Raw genomic sequence first — 21,160 nt, forward strand, 5'->3', positions numbered from 1 at the left:
TATCTGGATAAACACTGCATGCTTCTTTCTGGTTATCTTAAGTCCTAGTGTGAAATAAAGCCAATGAAAATTGAGTTTTTTTTAAAAACACATCTGCATACATGCAGAGACATATAATACAAGAGATTGGCAACTCTAGTAGAGTCTATATAACGGCCAATGAATGTATTATATGTCTCTGATACATGTATACGTTTTCTCAAGGGTTCGGTTCGTGCAATATTGAATTTATGTTTTCTAAATTCGCAGTTATTAAAGTTTATATTTGCTGCTTTTCTTCTTTATTTCATATGATTTTTGGAAAAAAAATGTGTGTTAAAATTGGGAATGGACACAGATACATTTAACAAAAGAAATTTTGTGTAATGTCATCAATCTGTATTACACGTAGACAGGATGTTCTCTAGAAAACTATACGTTATACACCCGAGGGCACACGCACTGTGGGGGGTAATGGAAAATTACTGAATGTTATAATTACCTGTAATCAGCATTTCGACAAATCAGTTGACTGACCATGTCATTACAGTTCAAAAAGATTTCCTCAAATCAAAATGGATTATTTATTTTATATTTAAAATTTAAAACTTTAAAAAGTACACTTTACAAAATTAATTATGAAAAAAAAGAATAGAAGAATTTGAAATCGTATGTTAACAAAGATTAAGATATTATTTTACAAAGATCCTAAAAAAATATCCAAACAAACGTTGATTCAAACGTTATGAACCTACGCAGTTTTATATTATAAGACTGACAGTCACACACACAAGTTTGCTTACTCAGTGTATTGGGCCAGGGTGATGAGTGAGATGTTGGAACTTGAAATGCATGTATCATTTAGTACAGTTCTGTTAGGATTTGACTGCCTTTTTACAGGGACTTTCTATTCTTATTGTTAACAGTTTTAAGTATTAGTCGTAAATAACTTAGATATGTATGTGGAAGTTTACTCAGTCTGCTGCTCGAGCTCTGCTAATCGATGGTCCAGTATTTCAATTGTATATTCATTCGTGAGGTCGACCTCGTCATTTTTTTTATATTCACGCAAAGCATAGTCGCGTAAAGATTTGGTAATTAAAGTGAAAAATGGGGGGAATAAAATATTTTTAGTAGCATTATTATTAATTCCTCAGGCGACTTTGTGCTCAATTTTAAAAGAGGTTCTCCTGGTTTTGGAAAATCTTATCTGATTCAGGAGCAAATCATCGGTTACACTCCCCTATCACCAGTGATTCCTTGTTTTTAGCTGACACTCTGAAAAAGGTATTGTGTAAGTGTTGACACTCAATTCGCATGATTAATAACAGATATCGACTCGTTACCTGTACTACTACAAAAAACAAATATTCAGTTCACTGATTTAGAAGGAAGGTAAACACGGATTCGGGAAGAAAGTCACAGGATAAAAAGACACAGTAAATAAAGTCACAAATTTGATAGGACAAATAGTTCGTCCTATAATATATGACCTCGGGGGCATTATTTTTTTATTTCTATTTACTGTTCTGATATATTTTTTTTTAATATCAATATGCACCTCGCATTCCAAAAAAAATTAAAAAATTAAAATATCTGTATAAATGTATGAAAACCACACTCACTTGATTCTGTCAATATGGGGTTAAGACAGCAACCATTTTATTTTCGGGGGGGGGGGGGGGGGGGGGGGGTATGGATTTTTTCTCTGGACAAACTTTTTTCTTCGCCTTAGGTGAAAGACTATCTAAGATTATCTATTTTTTTAGGGACAAGCTGACATTTTTTTTTATTGACATTTCAAAGTGCCTGTGATAAAAACGTTAAAAATTGAAGAAGAATGCGAAGTCATATGTTATATTACTTTTTCCCTGTTTAATTCATTAAAATGTCTATGTCTTACCCCCTTGACTACGGTCATAGGGAAATACCCCCAAAATGGTACCCCAAGAGGGAAATTCCAAACACTTTTCTTTTAACAATATTTGTTACACTTTTTTTTTTTTTAGTGATTTCAGTATAAAAACAATATACATGTATTGTATTTAAATATGAAATTTATTTGTATTCGGCACAAAACAGGGGAAATGCTTGGTAGAACCTTACTATACAAATCCATGATAAAAAAAAGATGGGATATGACAACTCTCCACAAGTGACCAAATGAAACAGAAATTAACAACTCAATGTCACTGTACAGCCTTCAACAATGAACAAAGCCCATACTGCATAGTCAGCTATAAAAGGTCCAGAAATGACAATGTAAAACAATTCAAACAAGAAAACTAACGTTTATTTATTTACAAAACTTATGAAAGATGGAAAACCAGATATGTTACACATAAACAAACGACAATCACTGAATTATAGGCTTCTGATTTGGAACAGGTGTAAAGAAAAATTATATCCGGGTGAAATTTGATCCGGAGGAAAAAATGTCACAGTAGTTGTTGTTTTTTTTTTATCCGGAGGAGAATATTTTCCTGGGATATTTTTTCCTTTGCCGTGAAATTCTATCTGAGTAGTTAACTTATTGAAGAGTCCTTAGCAAAAACCTATCCTTTACAAACACTATGAAATAATAAAAGTGTATTTGAATTAAACCTCTATTGTAAACTAAAATGTATTATAATGGGATTCATTTCACAAATTATCATTGAAAATAAATCCTGAAATATTCAAGTAAGTATCATTCTTTTAAAAAGAAAATTATCATTAAACCATAGATGGGTTTTACATCTATGATTAAACATAAGAAAGAAAACCAGAAATAATTTCAAAGATCGTAATTGTGAAATATATCATGATTAAATAAGGTAAGCGACATACATGTAAAAGTGAGTTGTTTTCAGATCTCAGTACAATTATAAATTAAAAAGTAAAGGTAGAAATATAGTTGCATTACTACTGTTAAACAGTAATTGAAGAAGTTGATTATGATAATATTTTTAACTATATAAATAATTTTGTCTGGTGAAAAAGATGTAGTTGCATATGGAAATCAGATAAATTACAGCATAACAATATATTGGAACAAAAGCAATTTTAACAGCTGGATAGTATTTACCTGTTAAATTTTATCTGTCTTATTAAAAAATTATGTTGTAAGTCATCTTTTTATATAAATGCATATACAAAAAATAAGATTTAAGGACAAAATTTCACTATGAAATAGATTCAGGATTATTATTATATTAATGTCTTTAAAATATAAATTGCTCATAATTACCTCCCTTTGATAAATTATGCAAATTTGTTCTACCTTTGTGAAACATTTTATAATTATAGTCAGGTATATATTGAATGTGAGTAACTTACTTACTATTTAATGGGACTATATTTCACAAGGTTCTGTGAAATATTGTACGGCAAATATATACCGGTACATACTATCTGCATAACACAGATAGATTTTCACTCCTCTGGAAAAAATCTACCTGTGAAATACCATGCCTGGAAAAACATTACCGGGACAAATTATCCCAAGGATAAAATATCACAGAGGAAGAAATATAAAACTGTTACACAGGCACATACATAAACAAATGTGGCAGGGTATAAGGAACTATGAAAATGTTTAGTTTTTGTGGTTTGGTCCTTTTTCCGGATACTGTAAGCAATGATATTCCTTGATTTAGTGAATGGAATGATTGTAGGATGCACATGTCTGTCTGCCATATTTTATATGACCTTGACCTCATTTTTATGGTTCATTAGTCAATGTAACACTGCATTGTTTTGTCATTTTATCATATATGCTTAAAGTAACAGGTACTAGTAAATTATATCTGGTGGATATGTAACAATTAAGATGTGCAGGTCTATCTGGCAGATTCATATAACCATGACCACATTGTATGGTTCTTGGGTCAATGCTAAGTTTTCTTGGTTTTGTCATTTTATCAGATATTATAAGCATGGGTCTACTTCATGTTGTATGGAATGACTGCAAGGTGTCATATAAAAATAGGAAGATGTCTGTCTGCCAAGGTTAATTTTACTGTGACCTCATTTTCATAGAATAATGATAATTTTAAACAGCAAGAATAATGAGCAATGTCAACTTTATATACAAATGAGGCATAATTTTCAGTTGCTTACTGGTTATGTAATACATGTAGTAGTTATTTTTGTTATTAAAATTAAGATAATGTTTACCTTTTTAGGTGTAGGGCAAGAACATTAAAGATAAAGGGAAACTATAAACAGAAGAAGTTATTAACAAAAATAGATTTACAGAGGTCAACAAGTCTAAATGGTAAGTCCGCTGTTATTAAAGTTTTTGACCTTGAACAATGATTAAATATTTATTAAAATAAGATGTGGTATGATAAATGAGAAAACTATCCATCAGAGTTCAATGAAGAGGATGTAAGCATTGTACTTAATTATTAGAGGCCAATGATGGCCTGTAAGTAATACAAAAAACCCATACCCTATACAAAATATAGTAATCTATAAAAGACAACACTTACACAATTTAAAACACAGCAACAATTCAAACTTAAATACACCATACAAATTTTTAAAAACAAAAAATTATAAAAAACCAAAATGACATATATGAAACAACATCCACCACTGAACTATGTACAAGTTCCTGATATTAGACAGGCATAATATTTCTGGGTTGATATGAAAATAAGAGGCAGTCTGATACTGTAAATTCAGAAATTATTGCGTGCATTTATTATTGCGATTTTGACAGTTTAGACTTGAATGCGATTAATTTTAAATTTTACGATTTTGAGAAAAATCCTGTTTAATTCATATAAACTATTTCAAAATGCAAGTTTAAATTATTGCGTTTACAACTCTATCGCAATTTTCGCAATAATAAAAACCTCGCATTAATTGCTGAATTTACAGTATCCAATTAGACTTTTCTCCAATATTGACATTTAAGGAGGCTCTTGGGTATATAAAAAAGAAGATGTGGTATGATTGCCAATGAGACAACTATCCACAAAAGACCAAAATGACACAAACATTAACAATTATTGGTGACAGGTCACCGTACGGCTTTCAACAATGAGCAAAGCCCATACCGCATATAGTCAGCTATAAAAGGCCCAGATAAGACAATGTAAAACTATCAAGCGAGAAAACTAACGGCCTTATTTATGTAAAAAAAATGAACAAAAAACAAATATGTAGAGAGTCTTATAACAACAACACTTTAGGGACTGCTGCAGAAATTTATTGATCGACATGTTTCAGTGCCTAGGGCACCGTCATCAGGATAAAAAAACAAATATGTAACACATAAACAAAATTACAGGCTCCTGACTTAGGACAGGTTTTTTTTTTTCATAACTTAACTTTATTTATTATATAAGTTGTTAATTTATCATATGGTACAAAAATCATTCAGATGACTTTCAAAATGTATATTCCTTTGTATCATTGAAAGCTCAAAATTATCTCCCTTTGGTGCCAAAATGCCATTTTTCAGCATTAGAATTGTAATATCTTTTTTAACTCATCTGTGACCTTAAATTTTTATTATCATTTTCAAATAAACCGTTCTTAAACTAAACTATTATAAAATTTAAGCCATTTCCGTAATTTAGTTCTTTTTTCATTTCGATATTACCTCTTTTTCTCCTATTAGTTCAACAGAAAAAAAGTACCTTTACAAAAATGTATGCTTCTTTCTAAGCGTAAATAAATGGTGACCCTATTTTTTCTTTTCTTTTTCTTTGAAATATTTGATAAAGTTCATTTATAGAAAAATATAGCGAAATCCTATAAAAATGATTTAGACCCGCAAGCCCATTAATTTAACAAAAATAGTTCACTGTACAGCCTTTGACAATGAGCAAACTTTATACCCGACAGTGGTTTTAATAACAGCACACAACATTTGAACAAATTGTAGACATTTGTTCAATGTTGCAATGGGGTTATCTTAAAAGTCTGCACCAAGGAACCAAACAACAAACGGTAATATGTAAATCATAGACATAAAGCACTAAAATAAGAGTACTAACAATGAATATTCAAATGAAAGTTTATTGAAAGGTTCGAAATGTTGGTAAACATTATAAAATAGCTATTTTATTGCTTCTCTTTGTTGATAATTTTTGAATTTTGTGTATTTGTAGGTCAGACATCTTGATTTTCATGGTCATTATTCAACAGATCAATACTGAACAGAAAACTTAAAGTTGATATTTTTCTCCATAGTGCGACTTTTTTTATGAATTTGAAATGGAACATGTTTTTTCCTTCATTTATTAGAAAGAGGAAATTTCAACATAATGACTAAACAAAAAGATCGAGTCATATCATCACAATCATAGTCTAGATGCACAAGAACTTGATCACGGAAATGCAACAATGTACGGAATTATCAATTGGAAGAAGGACTGAATGAAAAAAATTTTAGTTTGTTGTTGTCCAAATAAACTTGCTTCTCATTTGAATTGCTCCATCCAATAAAGATGTATAGAGGAAGATCTTTGAAGAACAGATTAAAAAAATGTTTTGTCTAAGAATTGCAGGAATATTCTGGTGGATGAAATAGTTTTACTGTTTATTGACTTAATTCTTATATAGCATGTATAGTGGACTGAATAATTGTACATAGCAAGCAATGAAAAAAGAAAACTACAACTTTAACAGAAAAAGTGTTTGTATTATAAATTTGCAAATATACCCATAATATTATGTATAAGGTATATAATTCAAATTGTTTGCATATTCATGTATTGCAATGAAACTATACATGCTATAACAAAGAAAAGTTCTATTTTTTTAAAATAAAATAAAAAGACAAAGATTTCAAAACAACATTTTTTTCATTTATTTAGACGTGTCATCATTTTGTTTTACTTAAAGTAATTTACTCTTTGACCGTATATATATTACTATACATTCAAAAATAAGAATAATCTTTATTGTCATATAAACAAATAAAAAACATGTTTGTAACAAAATGAAAAAAATTAATATATATATAAAATATAAAAATACTTGTATACATTTAAAACTATTTACTACCAAACAGCATTCATTGTAACATACACATTACTGTATAATTGTGTCTATATATTTATAATATGAATCCCATAGGATTTTATTTTGTCCCATGGGATATTAAAAATCCCATGGGATAATTATAATCCCATGGGATTTTTTTTAGTCCCATGGGACAAGAAATATCCCATGGGACAACAATTATCCCATGGGACCAAAACAAATCCCATGGGATTTAACCAAAATCCCATGGGATAATGGTAAATCCCATGGGATTTTGCCCTGTCCCATGGGATATTGAAAATCCCATGTTTTTATAAATCAAATAGCAAAATAAATATAATAGAAACAGTAGAAAACCAATGAAATTATTGAATCCCATGTAATTCCGCACATTTTGGTTATATACATGATACTGTAGCTCTTGTTTGAGGCGGCGGCGGATTTGCAAATGAGTGTTTTGCAAATTAAAAGTGTCCAGTGTTAAAATGTTAAAATTGAGAATGGAAATGGGGAATGTGGCAAAGAGACAATAACCCGACCAAAGAAAAAAAAAACAACAGCAGAAGGTCACCAACAGGTCTTCAAAGTAGGGAGAAATTCCTGCACCGGAGGTGTCCTTCAGCTGGCCCCTAAACAAATTTATATATATTAGTTCAGTGATAATTTTAACGCCATACTAATTTCCAAATTGTACACAAGAAACCAAAATAAAAATAATACAAGACTAACAAAGGCCAGAGGCAGAGGCTTTTGAAAATAAATAACTCAGCCTTGATAATCACAAAAATAAATGGTTTGTTCTGTGGTAGTTTGAAAATAAATTACCTGACTTGCAATGTATTGAAAATAAATAACTCAGCAGGTCTATAGCTTATTGGGCCTTCAGCGGTTCCAAAACCCTTAAAAAAAATTTTTTGTCTTGCTCCGCTCAGCAAAATATGTTTGACAATACTTTTGAAAGAGGCTAGGTAAAACCAAACTAAATTAACTCTAAAACTATACATTATGTATGCAATACGTGTATATTGCTTGGTAATATAAATGATTCTTTTCGTTCAGAAAATTATAAAATACTTAATCTAATTATACATTGTACCAATTGTCTCTTATAATACACTTATTACTATGTATTTGTGTTTCTTTTGTCCTGTCTCGCTATGTATTATCTTAAAATATTTGTATATATATTGTCCTCTTGTACACAAGTATGTGTCTGAGGTTATGAATGAAATCTTGAATCTTACAATTTCTGAAGGGGATAATGATCTACTCATGCTACATGTACTAGTATTCTGATTAAATGGTACACAATGACTTGACTATACATGTATTAATGGTTTGCCTTTTTTTAAATGGTTATTTGGATGGAGTGTCTCAATGGCACTTACACCACATCTTCCTATATCTAATTATTCATAATTAACAAATATTCAAAAAATTGTATGTTTTTCGAATATCATAAATATAGTGGTAAAAAATAAATGATCAGTCCCTTGCTTTAACATGTTGAAAATGAAAAATCTAGCTTCATCAATAGTGCAGAAAATGAATAATCTGTCCTCTCAGTTTACAAAAATAAATAACTGATCAAAAACAAATCCTCCTGCCCCCCCCCCCCCCCCCCCCCCCCAGAATATCAAATGGTTGTCCCCTAACCATAGAAAATAAACAAAATGACAATAATAAATAAATAACAACAGACTACTAGCAGTTAACTGACATGCCAGCATACCATCATAACATATAGAGAAGAACATAACCAGTGTCAAGCCAACAACTGTTTTTTTCCGATGCAAAGACCCTAAAAGTGAATCAATATTAACGCCAAAATATGCAATCTTTAATGACCTGATAACAGTATCGTTACTATATATCCCTTCTTTATAAGTCTATTCAAAGGTTGTGTTAGTTGTTACTTAAACAACCTAGTTTTAAAACAGTTTAGATTTCTATCAAATTGGATGAGAATCCAGGAGTTTTAAAGGGGGAGGGGTCTAGCAAGTCAACATTTTGGGTAAAACTATATAAAAAAAGGACTACGCATTTACCATACATGGAGCTCCTCGAAAAGGGCATGCCTCCAGCTCATTCCTCCCCCCAAAAGTCTGTCTTAGCAATTTTAAACACTCTTACGCTGTCTATTCATGTAGCTGTACATTGGAGCCTATGAGACTACAATCTGAGTAGCCATCTGAATCACAGAAAATCAACCTATAGATATTTTCATGTATCATTTTGTTGATATTCAAATATGGCGATTTGATATACTTTTTATTACATTGTTTTTTTATGAAATTAATGCAGAAAATGTAAGGAACTAGATGATTTTCCTACGCATTCACAATTTGTTTTGATCCAACGATACCGACATCTTGACGGCGCCTTTTGTTGTATGACGTCAGAGAGTGAAATAGCCACGTTTACTTCACATGTGAAATTATTGGTTTTTATTCAACTGGGAAATCAACATGATCAATGTAATGTATTGCAACCAATGTAATTATTGAATTTTAACCAATATATACTTTTTTTTAAATTTGTTTTTGACAATTTTTTGTTCATTTAAAAATATAGGGACAACAGAGTTGGTGTATGTGGGTTCGATTCCCACCCTAGGCATTCATTTATATTGGCTGGTGCAAAGCGGGCAGTTTAGCTTAGTGGCCCCACACTGACTCTTTTGTTCATATGTCACTTAAAAAAATTAGACGTCCTTCTTCAGGTCTTGCCATTTCTATTTTTCTTTTTGTAAATCATACACAACAAAACTATTGAATAATTGTGAAAATTACAAATGTATACCACAGATAACTATGGTAAAACTTTAATTGTTGTTGGCATAATTAAACTTGGCTGCCATCCAAGATCCAAAAAGTTTTTATATTGATGAATTATATATCAGATTTGAATTCTTTTGGTCACAAAACATTTTGGATGGTAGGAGGTGGCCAAATCTTTATTCTTAAAGGCTTAAACTTAAAGCTTTGGGGTCTGAAAATTGCCAAAAATCATCATATTTTGACAAAATTTGGATCATAAATGTACTTTTTTGAAAAGAACTGATTTATTGAGCGTTAAGACATTAGAAATATACCCATTTGAGAAACCAGATTGTGAACTTTTTGAGCTTTATGTTAAAGTTTATATTTTAGGCCATTTTGGACAAGAAGTGAAACTTGTCCTTTGAATCAGTGGTTTCACACTAATAACCATACTATATACTACATGTACTGTAAGTATCTGTTAGAAGACAGCTCTTTCACAGTACATTGTTAAACTTAAAGATAAATTTATACCAACAATGACCAATATTAATGATGGAATGAGATCATACATGTATTTTATACTGTTTTATATTGTTACATGTACAGTACATACATAAATGAAAATTAACTCCAAACCGTTGTCATAATTCATAAAAAAAAAGAAATGAAAAGGGTGGTATGATTGGTAATCTGGTAATCAGACACAAGCCCTATACAAAATGACAAAAAAGAAATAAAGCTTACCATACAAAACTTTTACAATCAGAAAACAAACTGTACATGTACATACATCAGTAAGAAATAGCCATGAAATGACAAATGTTAAACAATACATACAAGAAAACTAATGGCCACATCAATGTTCAAACGGAAAATTAAGATATGCACCAAAAAATTACAAGCCCTGTTTTACATGCTTCTTACTAAGGACCAACACATTCATATGGTAGTTGTGTTCTATATGTGCGGTGCAAAATTTTTTCATTGCTTAAACCAGTGGTATTCAAAGTATTAAATCCAGAACAAAGTAAAAAAACTGATGTTGTGAAATTCAATTAACATAAAAAACCAAAATTAGCGATGTCTATCTACATATAATTATACATTGTAATATTTACAATGAATCATTTAATAATTAGAAAACAGAACCTACAATGTACATGTATAGCTGCAGATTCTTATTTTTTTTTTCAATAAAACCAAGATAACTCAGTGAAGCTATTTATGAACATTAAAAAAGTTGTTGTTGACTGCAACAAAAATCTAGAATAAGGGATAGTAATATTGCTGTGTAAACATCCACTCCATTAGTGATTGATCCAAAAGCTAAATGTTCCAGAAAGTAGAAGACCTGGCCATGGATACTACATTTTTTGTACATGAACAAACATTGTTAATAAATGTCATTTGTAGAGCAGGATCTGCTTACCCATCCAGAGCACATGAGCTCACCCCCAAGTTTTGGTGGGGTTCTTGTTGCTCAGTCTTTAGTTTTCTATGTTGTTTTTAGTGTACTTTTATTTGTCTGCATGTCTTTTTTAGTTTTAGTCATGGAATTGTAAGTTTATTTTCGGTTTATGAGTTTGTTATTCATGTGGTATCTTAAGCTCCAATATTACAATTTGTCTGTTTTAATATGATTGTCTTAAACCTCTTTATCATAGTTCAGTGAGAATTGGTGAGTGACTATATAGCTACTCGAAGAATTGTTTGCTATGTTGATTCTCTATTATAAGTTATATGCTAACTATTGTTGTATGTGTGCAACTATATGGTCATAATGCCAATCTAACAGTTCTCATTTGACCACATAATTATTGATAATTCACAAAGTTAAGTATCCTAGTTCAAGTCAGTATCTCAGATATGATATATATATATAGCATAGCAAATTATATTATTTGTACTATATTGTAAGGTGAACATATCTGTCCGGCAAGTATAATATAAACACCTGTCATTTATCAATAATTCAACACAACTTGAGGTCCTCTGATGTTCAGTACTTCAGTACTTTGATTGAAAATTGTTGTTGAATTGTACTGTTATACCACTGTCGTAGCTTCGGGGAGGGCTGAGTGTACTGTTATATCACTGTCCCATTTTAGGGGTGGGTTTGAAACATGTTTAAACCTCCACATTCTGTATGTATTTGCCTGTCCCAAGTCAGGATTGTCGTGGTTGTCGTTTGTTGCTATGTACAAGTACGTTTCACATTTGTTGTTCTTTTTGTTTTTGTACATTAAAACTAGATTGGTTTACAATTGCAATTTCGGAGCCTTTTACAGCTGACTATGCGGTTTGGACTGTGTTAATCGTTAAATGTCGTCCAATGGTTATAACTGTTAATTGGCTGTTAACTGTGTAACTTGGTCTCTTGTATAGAGATGCCACTTTTCCGTTTTTATTTTAACCCTGTCCTATTGATTTATGTGATTGTCCAAAGTCTGGAGCCTTTAGTTAAGTGTTTGTCGTTGGTTCATGTCTCGACTCGTATTTGATATTTTGTAAATTGTTTTGTTTTGTATAACTAGAGCGTTAGTTTTTTCGTTTGAATTGCTTCACACTTTTTATGTCGAGCATTTTATAGAGGATGTTATATCATCTTGTTTTGTCATTTGTGTTGAAGGCCTTACAGTTGCCTAAATTGCTTACATCTTCTTCATATTTGAATTCCGGTGGATAATTGACTTATTGGCAATCATATCACATCCCTTAGTTACATATATGTACATGTACCTGACTTTAAACTCGTGTTTTATAAAAATGAATGAAATATTTGTCACCGGGCGTAACAAATTATCAGCAAACGATCAATCAATTTAAATATGTGTTAAAATGAAAATGTTTTGATATTTATTCCTTTTTTTTTGGGGGGGGGGGGGGGGGCATAGAAGGATTTTATATATGAATATTGTTGTCTGGTAAGATTTGAAAAAGGCAAGATTAGATTAGATTAAAATGAATTATAATGCCCTTTTCCTTTCCCAATCCTCCATCTATATATTTGAACTGACCACCACAGAATAGCCCAATAGTGTTGAAACTAGCGTTGAACACCAATCAATCTAAATCCCTCTCCTAAAATATAAAATAGCCATCCTTTAACTGTCATTTAGACTAAACGACGCCATTTTGGCTACACAGTAGCAACACTGGGTCAGCACCTCATAAAGAACATTCATGTTATGTTTTATATTATTCTATTTAGTAGTTTTCTAAAACAAGTACGACGTGTATTTACCATAGGGTCTCATATTAAACTATATGTCTTTCTCTTGTTGCCATCATGGATTGATTGGCTTCAAAATAACAACTTCAGTGGTTTTCTAAAAGAAGATATGTGTATGTATTTCCAAATTGTCCTAATATGTTTAACGATTTCAGATGATGGATCGGCTACAAAGTAACAACATTCAGTCAACACCTCATAAGGAATATTCATGTAATGTCTGGTTTCATTCCATTCATTGTTTCTCAAAACAAAAAGACATTTGTATGTATTATCAGTAGGGTCCTATGTTAAACTACGTCCCCCGCTGGCGGCCATTTTGGGTTACGGATCGGCTACAAAGTAACAAGATTCAGTCAACTCCTCATAAGGAACATCCATGTTATGTCTGGTTTCATTCCATTCAATGGTTTAAAAAAAAAAAGACATTTGTATGTATTATCTGCAGGGTCCTATTTTAAACTATGTTCGAATGTGGCGGCCATTTTGGATAAGGGATCGGCTACAAAGTAACTACAATTAGTCAGCACCTCATAAGGAACATTCCTGCCATGTTTGGTTTCATTCCATTCAGTGGCTCTCTAGAAGAAATTCAAAATGAAAAAAATAACGACCATGACGGACTACGACGGACTACGGACGCCAAGTGATGAGAAACCCTTTGGGTCAAGTTAGCTATAAAAAAAAAAAGGGGGAATGTTTTTTGTTTGATTTTTTTTAAATGTTTAACACTATAAGGAATGAAGTAAATCTGGATTCAATATATATATTTTTGGTCATCTGTTTGGCCTGATTAGTTTTTCCCCAGCATATTTAAAAGGATAAAAAATATTTTTTCTAGAAAAAAAACATGAAGTCCCCTTCGACTTCGTCGGTAGGGGGTCTATTACCCCTCCCCCTTTTTTTGAAGTTCAGTGGTTGTTCCCTTATACATTAAAATATTAAAATAATAAGTTATAGTTATTGACCAAGCAAGTCGGTATATGGAATTTAATCTGCACAGCACGAGATGACCCAATAACCCGAACGACGTAGGAGTTCGGGTTATTGTGTCATCTCGTGCTGTGCATGTGTTAATTGAAAATAAATGCCAAACCTTAAAGTTTGCTTCAAATCAAATACTGATAAATATAGCTTGTATATCGCAAAATCGATAGTTTTCTTATATTCTTGTATTGTTTGTATCTGCATAACTCATATCTGCTCAAATCAAAATGAAAAAAACAAGTCCCAGAAAACAAGTGTATGTCAAAATGATGTAATTGGTTTTAACCTCATAAACCTGTTAACCACTGCCTAAGTATTTATTATAAAAAATGTCTTGAAAATCAACAAAATTCATAGGTTTGTATTAAGTTTGTTCCTCAACAAAGTTAACGTAAGAATCATATTTCATGAGATAATCATGTGAACTGGCTTATCTAACCTCATTAACATGTCACTTTGATAGCTAAAGAGAAAAGTTTCGTAAATGACCTCAATTTTCTACTCTCACATATGTATTAGTAAAACTTGCAACATGTCTCTTTTTCTTATCATCTTTTTTGTTTTCAATTTTGCCCCTATATCAATGTTATGCTATAACTAAGAATGAAGTAAAAGAAAGGGAATTGTAGCAATACTACAAAGATGAAAAAAGAATAGATTGGTAAATTGTTTGTTTTTCAAGGGAAGTTAGTTTGAAAAATTATTTTCAAAGAAACTAAAACAACAAAACATTATAGTTTACATATAAGCATATAGACAAACACATATTCTACGTTAATAAATAATTCTAAATTGTATAATATAATACATAATTAATATACCATGATCATTTGCATGCATTTTTTTTTAATCCATTTAAATTTACTTAATTGTAAAATTGATATAACCAGTCAACCAGTGATGGAGAAATTACAAGGTCGATGTCTCAAGAAATGTATAATTTATGAGTTCAGAACATTCTGACAACAACCTATTATCAGAAAGAAATTCGGTTAATCCTCATTGCAGATGGGTAACCTTTAAACTTCCTAAATTCTAAAATGTGTAATAAATCACAAAATAATTAAGGGTCAAAGCACTAGAAATGAAGGCGCGAAGTTTCTCTCACGTATTTTAACACAGTAATTACAAATAGGACGAACACGTTAACTGAAAAAGACTTTTTCGAGAATGGTTACTTTCCTTAGAGAATGAATTAAAAGGGGGGGGGGTATGTTTTCTTTCCATACTTTTTCGAGAATGTTACTTTACTTAGGGAATGAATGAAAAAAAGGGGGGTATATTTTCTTCTCATACTTTATCGAGAATGTTACTTTATTTAGGGAATTAATGAAAAGGGATGGGTGTATGTTTTCTTCCCATACGTTTTCGAGAATGTTACTTTATTATATAGGGAATGAATGAAAATAGGGGTATGCTTTCTTCCCATACTTTTTCGAGAATCTTACTTTACTTAGGGAATAAATGAAAAGGGGGATATGTTTTCTTCCCATACTTTTTCGAGAATGTTACTTTACTAAGGGAATGAATGAAAAGGGTGTATGTGTTGTTTCATTCTTTTTCGAGAATGTTACTCTACTTAGGGAATGAATGAAAAGGAGGTGTATGTTTTTATGTTTTCTTCCCATACTTTTTCGAGAATGTTACTTTACTTAGGAAATGATTGAAAGGGGGAATTTTTCCCCATAAAAAATATTTTGATTCCAAAGCTGATGAAAAACAAGCTTTCAGAGAAAAAATATATATTTTGAATTCCGATTTCCTCCATACCTTGAAAAAAATAATTTGATTGATAGCGTTGAAGAAATGAATTTAGTTGTTAGTTTTTCCCTAAAATGCCTTTGCTAGTGGACTGATAGTCCCTGAGGGTATCACTATCCCAGTAGCCAATACTTCGGTACTGGTATGAAATATGGATTTTTCGTTTTTATTCGAAATTTGCTGTTACTAATTTTTGAAATAATTCAAAATTAAGGAATATACGTATCTCCCTCCTGTACAGCTTTGATTCCTTGTCCGACTTTGGCACTCTTTTTGTCCTTTTTGGTTTATAGCTTTTTTAATAAGCTTTTGATTTTCAATTATTTTGGCTTCGAGCATCACTGAAGAGACATTGATTGTCGAAATGCGCATCTGGTGCAGACAAATTTATACAATTTACGTCTTGTAATGATGTCAATTTAATATTAAAATTAACACTGCCATTAAAGAGGGAGGTTTGGCATGCCCCAAAACCAGGTTCAACCCCCCCATTTTTTTCATAAAATGCCCTGTACAAAGTCAGGAAATTGGCCATTGTTACATTATAGTTCGTTTCTGTGTGTGTTACATTTTGGTGTTGTGTCTCTGTTGTGTTCTCTTATATTTGACCCCAAAGATTTAGGTGGGTAAACTTACGGAACTTTTTTTTGTGAGGTCCAAAGTTGTGGTCGGCAGACCCTACCATCCCCTTTGAATAGTTCAGAGCAAAGTCCCTACGGCAAAGCTTTTGTCCACACTAGGTACACTCGATAGGCAATTGCCTAAGGGTGCTATAAACAGTTTCGTATAAAAAAAACTAGGGGTTATTCCCCGACTAAAAATAGACTTGGAGGGAAGTCCCTTTTTATCAACATAATTGGTAAAAAAGTATCATGTTTTTTATATTTGATTGTTAAAATAAGTGAAATAGCTTCAATTAAAACAGGTTGAATGATTAAAATAATTTTCAAAAATTAGATTAAATACACATGTTTAAGGGGAGACAAACTGTAAACATCCTGTTTTTTTGGCAGTGAAAAGTGCAACACTTATTTGCACCCACTGTAGCTCTTTTCGGAGCAGGCGAACGTAGCCTGAAGCATAAATTTTTAGAAAGACCAGGTAAAAACCTATGAAATTCATACAGTTTTGAATATGAAAAATGTGCATGTATCATGTCTGCATGGGTGTGCACATGGCCTGATTTCATGTTTTTTATGCATAGATTAGGCAATGTTTTCCCCATTTTCTCTGGATAAAACTTTTTGATACTATTAAAAGTACAATTTATTTTTATTTCATTATAAACTAGAGAAAATTCTGATTCTAATGATATCTAGTTTTATACATTCAAGTATCTTCATTAACATAAACACCACTAAGGGTCAACTATAGTCTCGATCATCCAGCCGCTTTATTTTTCAAAGTAGAGCGTCTGGATTACATGTGATATTAAAATGGTAATTTATGACATTCGGAATAGTATCGGATTTTTTAGCTTGTATTTAAAGATAATGTCCAAGACGAATAACCAAGAAGTTGGTTATTGACTTCGGAAGAAATTATATTACGATTATACCATTGAAAAGCCCGAGTTTTTGTTTAAAGCTATTTATATTTTTTTTGTGACGACATACAAGTCGTGGAAAACACCAGACAGCATGGCTTCTATCACCGCGAAGGAAAATAACAGCACATCAAACTTTGGTAAGATGATATAACAACACAAACTGTTACATAAATTTTGATACTAGTACAACCTGAAACATCGAGTAGTTATATTCTTTCATGCATGTCCGTGCTACGCAAACAAGTTAATACTTATATACAATAAATCACAGGCGCTTGGGTCTATGATACATTTTTTTTTTTTTTTTTTTTTTTTATTAAAATTTTCAATTTTCTATATTTATAATACATATCTATCACTTCTGTGCATGTCTCACCTAGTTTCGAGTGATTTAAACGACACAGAGAAAATACCAAATTTTACTATCCATACTAAGAAACAAAAAGGCAACTAACTCGACGCCATTTTTCTGCTATCTATAAATAAATAGATTGACCTACCTGGATTCCCCAACGATTTCTCTGGGAAAACGTGCCTTCCTTGTCGTCAGATCGCACACATCATTGATATTTATCAAATTGGTATTGTTCGTAACATTTTTAGTCCATCTCCAGCATATAATAAAAAGATTTTAACTATTTTGACTATTTTCAAATTTACGTGCCCGGAAGTTGATTGTTTTTCCCGAACTTTTGTCAAAGGGAAGTAATATTTTCCCGGACTTTTTCGGAACATCTCTCCAAGTACGTAGGAAAATAATAAAGTGATACGATGATTTCCGAACTTTTACCAAAAAGGCGCAAATTTCCAATTGACGGAAAAGAATCTTCATATTCAGTCTGAAATGATGGCAATTCAACCAAAGGAAGTTACTCATAAGAACATTGATTCATGATAATTTATGAATATACAGATTATCACACAAAATTTACTTATGAGAGGAATTAAAAAAAATTAAACCATTGACCATTTGATCTGATATTTTTATTTGTTTGGTGTAAAGGGGGGGGGGGAAGGACATTTACTATTATTTTCTTTCCATGTTATTGGCTTTGTTTTAATTATTACAAAACATGGGTCATGTAAAAAAAAAGGGGGGACAATATTTTCCAAATTTTGTAGTTCCCCTTTCTAACATAAAATCAAAATTGTGTGATTTTTGAAAATTGAAAGATTATGACCACTAACAATCAAGTTAGGGGCTTGATTTTATTCGTTGTTCATCATATCTGTTTGTTAACATATAGTATTAGTTCGGAAGTCATCGTATCACTTTATTATTTTCCTACGTACTTGGAGAGATGTTCCGAAAAAGTCCGGGAAAATATTACTTCCCTTTGACAAAAGTTCGGGAAAAACAGTCAACTTCCGGGCACGTAAATTTGAAAATAGTCAAAATAGTTAAAATCTTTTTATTATATGCTGGAGATGGACTAAAAATGTTACGAACAATACCAATTTGATAAATATCAATGATGTGTGCGATCTGACGACAAGGAAGGCACGTTTTCCCAGAGAAATCGTTGGGGAATCCAGGTAGGTCAATCTATTTATTTATAGATAGCAGAAAAATGGCGTCGAGTTAGTTGCCTTTTTGTTTCTTAGTATGGATAGTAAAATTTGGTATTTTCTCTGTGTCGTTTAAATCACTCGAAACTAGGTGAGACATGCACAGAAGTGATAGATATGTATTATAAATATAGAAAATTGAAAATTTTAATAAAAAAAAAAAAAAAAAAAAAAAATGTATCATAGACCCAAGCGCCTGTGCAATAAATGGCATTTTTTGTATTAACTGGGACCACTCGAACAATCGTCACGATACGCTATAAATACATTTTGTGGTTGATTAGTAGTATCTTTAACTTTATAAATACTTTATTGAAAAGTGCTATGAAATGTGAACTTCATCCAGGATAAGTTTGTTGTATCTGTCTGCAGTGTATAATGGAGTTCGCATTTTGATATGTGAAAAAAGGGGGAGGAAGAATACACATTTAAAGGAGGGAACGCAATCCAAAACCATTAGTAGAAGAAAACCAAACAAAATATATCTAGAAGATGCCAATTTGAACATACACCAAATGGTCAAAATGATTTATGCTCGATTTTTTTATAAAACAAATGCATTTAGCTTTTACAAACATATAAGAAGTGGGACACGTTGTTATAAAAAGTAATTTAAATATACTGTTGGTAAAAAAAGTCTGGACTGGTCAACTGGACAATACTTTTTTTGCACTTTTAAAAGGCATTTTTTCCACACTAAAAAAAAATCATAAAAGAATACATGCAATGTTGTCGGTGAATATATACCAATTGGCTTTCTTAACCTTGAAATAAAACCATGGCATGAGGAAAACACTGAAAATTCGATTTTATGCAAAACAATAGATCCAGCATCCATGGATGGAGGTGTCAATGAGGCAACAACCGGTGATCCCAGTGACATACATTACCCAAAGTAGACATCTACATGATTAAGAGGTCATAATGTAGACTAAAACAAAAATTGAGAATAAAAGTACCAAAAGGTCAACATTATACAAATAAGAAGATGTGATATGAATACCAATGAGACAGTTATCCACCCCAAGCTCAAACGAGGTAGATGTGAGCAAGTATAGGCAACTGTATGGCCTTCAATAATGATAAAAATTCATGCATGATTTTGATAGAGAATACAAACAGGGAATGTGTCCAAAAGACACCAACCCGACAAAAGAACAGGAAACAACCCAATGCCACCAATGGTTTGTGTCATCAACACAGCGAGATAATCTCGCATGTCGTAGAGGGATTCAGCTCGCACCAAGACATTTTAAAATGTATATTTACATATAATATTTTTTCCAAACAATTTGTTTTCATATATGCTATGCTGGTGATAAAAAATTAATATGATTTTAACATTTACTTTCTTTTGTAGACAAACCAATGAAGATTTCTGGACAGATATTATATGTAAAATGTGAAGAATTAAAAAAAATCTATAATACTTGAATTTTCATTGTATCATAAACAGCTCCAATTTTATAAAAAAAAAGATTCAAAGATTTGTTTTTAATTACTGAAGCTGCCAGCAATCATTATAATCACAGTATATAAACATTATTCTTGACAGCAACCATAAAGCGAAAAAAGGTACACAAACATTCAAGTTGGCATTGTATCTCATTTACATGTCTGACCCTTCTCAGTTATTTATATGGTGTGGAGTTTTCTTAATATTGAAGGCCGAGCAGTTATTATATTTGCGAACATCCATGTCATTTGAACTCTGCTAGATTGTTGCCTCAACTGCAATCATACCAATCTCCTTATTTTATATAAAAGTTCACATGTACAGGAGAATTTTTGTGAAGCTGCCCTTTAATACACGATGGATATTGGAATCGAATTCGTATTACGTGTGAACTCAGCATAATAGTTTGTAGTAGGAGAATACACTTTTCATGGGTTTTACAAGTTATCATGGAGTATTTGATAAATCCCATTCCATCTTGTCCATGTGATTGATTCAAACATTCAAAGAGTATTAAATTGGGTTTTCATGAATGGCTGGTTAACTTATGTATTTCTTCAGGGACACGGAGACTGGCAAAGTGGTATTGTGTGAAGATTGGTCCCGAAATGTTTTCCCCAAAAGGATTAGGCGATATAAAGTATTGTAACACATTTAGACTATTCTGTTGTTTGCAATTGTAAGATCAGTTAATTTTGTAAATAAAAATTGAGTTGGCTCATTGTATGATCTCACTGATCTGCCAGTACATGTAATAAGTTGTTATGGAGGATTTTCTACATTGAAATCTAAGTATTTGTATGAGTTGTTTTTTCTTTCCTTAAACGTAACGTGATGTGTGCTTTTCGAGTAAGGTAAGTGCGTCAGATATCTGAAAG

The 21,160-nt window shown here is 31.6% G+C and overlaps 1 long non-coding RNA gene across 1 annotated transcript; it reads left to right on the forward strand.

Annotated features, from left to right (window-relative positions):
• The first annotated feature begins 1,098 nt into the window (after positions 1-1,098).
• On the forward strand, positions 1,099-6,721 carry LOC134709954 (uncharacterized). The gene is made up of 3 exons (XR_010106077.1): positions 1,099-1,273; positions 4,146-4,237; positions 6,087-6,721. It is a non-coding gene; the product is annotated as an uncharacterized LOC134709954 (long non-coding RNA).
• Positions 6,722-21,160: the final 14,439 nt, after the last annotated feature.

The sequence above is a fragment of the Mytilus trossulus genome, chromosome 1, assembly GCF_036588685.1.
Source record: "Mytilus trossulus isolate FHL-02 chromosome 1, PNRI_Mtr1.1.1.hap1, whole genome shotgun sequence".
Classification (NCBI taxonomy): Eukaryota; Metazoa; Mollusca; class Bivalvia; order Mytilida; family Mytilidae; genus Mytilus; species Mytilus trossulus.